The 2,589-nt window shown below is 32.4% G+C and overlaps 1 protein-coding gene across 1 annotated transcript in view; it reads left to right on the forward strand.

The window, feature by feature from the left end:
• Positions 1 to 272: 272 nt before the first annotated feature.
• The window catches only part of LOC129754482 (27 kDa glycoprotein-like), a 26,062-nt gene continuing 23,745 nt past the window's right edge, over positions 273 to 2,589 (forward strand). Inside the window, exon 1 of the mRNA XM_055750585.1 lies at positions 273 to 517. The gene's annotated coding sequence lies outside the window, so the exon portion shown is untranslated. The remainder of the gene's footprint in view (positions 518 to 2,589) is intronic.

A 2,589-nucleotide genomic window follows, 5' to 3' on the forward strand; every position in this document is an offset into this window, starting at 1 on the left:
AAACAATAGTACGGAGCCTCGGCTTTGAGATCTATTTTCTGAATTCAGAGTTTAGAATACAGATCTAAAAATTGAAAATCAATCACGCCCTATTTCGAATAATACCTCGACACATCGAATACCGGCTTATGTTGAAATGCTCATACGACGAGAATGCAGAACAAGCTGCTGAGAGTCACTTCTTCTTCTGCTCCTTCGGCCGGCTGCCAGGGAGAATCCAGCAGCTCAATTCCAGCTCTAGCTCAGCTAGGCCACTAGTCTAGGTTCGAACTTTGCTTAACCCGTACCGTACCGTCCGTATCGTATCTACCGGTTCTCTGTTTCCTCGCGCGGTCAATCACATGAGAATCCCTTCAAAGCGCCATCATCGGAATATGGCATTCTTGCCGAGGAAATTGGTTTAGTGTTTCGGTTCTTTCTTTTCTTATGTGATGTCGTCGGTTGGTTTTTACGCCCGGTAACGCAATACGCAAACGCCTCAGTTTCAAATTTATAGCTCAAATTTGTTTACTTTATGGTGAGTTGAGTAAAAATTCTACACAACGTAGCTGTTTGTTTTTGGCTTACTCATCAGTTTGGACGCTTTGTTACTGTTAAGTGTTTTAAAAATCACATTTGCAATTCATCATCTTAAAAAAAAAACAACCAATCAGGAAGCCAAGTAGATAAATCAAATACTAAAAAATTTCATAACCAGTCAGCCTGTAAATCATCGTGTCAAAAGAATGTTATAGAAAAGTGAAAAGTCAAAACAAACACAAAATAGCTGAAAACAATCATCAATGAAACACTTGGTACTGAAGCCTGGATTCAATCAAACATTTTGGAAACGATCCAGCACCAAAAATAAACAACTAAAATTGTTTAGGACTAGAATATTGAAAAAAAAATTCAAATTACCCGTGAAGCCTCAAGTTGAAATTGAATTTTGGAACAGAGAAGACCTTTTGTTCAAGAATGTCGTTTTCATCGTTCTCCAAACGGGCGTCGAGAGCCTCACGTTTTTGATTAGTAAATATTTACAATATCTTATCGGCTTTGATTTTTTTTCAAGTTTGTTCAAGGTCGATTAATATTGTGGAATGCGTAAACAGAAAACGTAAATGATGTTTTTTATGAGCGGTCAAAAAAACCTCAACAATTGTGGATCAAATGCAACATTTGGAAATGGCAATCAACATAATTACCAAATCGGTAGGCAATTGCCTTGGTTCGGAAGCCATCGCTGAGACGTACTCAAAATTTAACCCTGGCAGACCATTATTTATGAATTAGTAAAGCTATGATTACTCAAAAATTCAAATACTCGTGTTATCCATTGGATTGGAAATTTCTTAAAAATTATAAAATTATGTCAAAGTTAAGACTGTTAATTTTCCGTGTTTTAATCTCAGAGGAAAGTGGGTAGAAAATCATTTCTTTGGGTGACTTCAATTTCAATTTCGTATCGACTCAATTTTGTTCAACAAACTTTAAGACAAATAAGTACAACTAAAATACAAAACTTTGGCTTAATTTGAAACTGTTACTAATTTTTCATCAGACATAGAACTTAACAATTAGTTAATAGTTCCTATAAAACTAATCTTTCAAAAAATTATTTTTCTATTGATTTGTCATAGTTCTTATAGAAATTCAAGCTGTCATGTTGTGATTTTCCATGTATGTTTCTATTTGTGAGTATTGATTATGACATTCTAATGATATTGCGGCAATATAAATTCTTAAGACACATTCCACGCAATTTTCAAATAACTCCTGAGCAACTGCGTTTCTTAAAGAGTATTCAACATGTTCGAAAATGTATAAGTGGCATGGTCGTAGAAACGGGGGAGGGGAGGGTTTTTTTTTTTTTTTTTTTTTTCAATTCTTTCTTTACCCTTTTAATTTCTCTGTAGGTTTCACTTTGACTCTCTTCTCTTTACTTTTTAGTCACAATATATTTCACTTTTTATTTACTATCCATTCTTTCCACTTTCTTGTTGTTTTAACTGTTTTTAATCTTTCTACTTCACATTTTACTCGCTACGCTTTTCTGTTTTTTTACTCTTTATGAATAACTCTTAACTCTTCAAGATTTATTTCTCACATTTTGCAATTTTCTTTTAACATTGTTTTTTGTTTTTTTTTTTGTTTTTTTTTTTAATTTTCACTTTTCAATTTATTTTTACCTGTTTACCTCTTGAAATTTTATATCTTAGACCTTTCTCTGTTTTCCCGTTTCTCTTTACTTTTGACTATGGTTCATCATTATCTTACTATTAATACTATGCACTACATTCCCTCATCAATTGGTTTATTTTACTCTTCACTTTTCTGCATACTCTATTCATTTTTTTTTACTTTTCGGTCTTTAAAATTGCTCTTCACTCTATTTGTTTTCTTCTACGTTTTTTTTTCTCTTGACCTCTTATTCTTTCCTTTTCTGATTACTATTAACCTCATACTCTTTAATCTTACTCATTTCTTTTTTTATTCTTTAAATAGAATTTTTGTTTGTACTTTTTATTCTTCTCTCTTTTCTTTTTACAGTCTTGACACTTTATTCTTTACTTTTCACTTTCTACTTTTCAAATTCTGCTTTCCAAT

The sequence above is a fragment of the Uranotaenia lowii genome, chromosome 3, assembly GCF_029784155.1.
Source record: "Uranotaenia lowii strain MFRU-FL chromosome 3, ASM2978415v1, whole genome shotgun sequence".
Lineage (NCBI taxonomy): Eukaryota > Metazoa > Arthropoda > Insecta > Diptera > Culicidae > Uranotaenia > Uranotaenia lowii.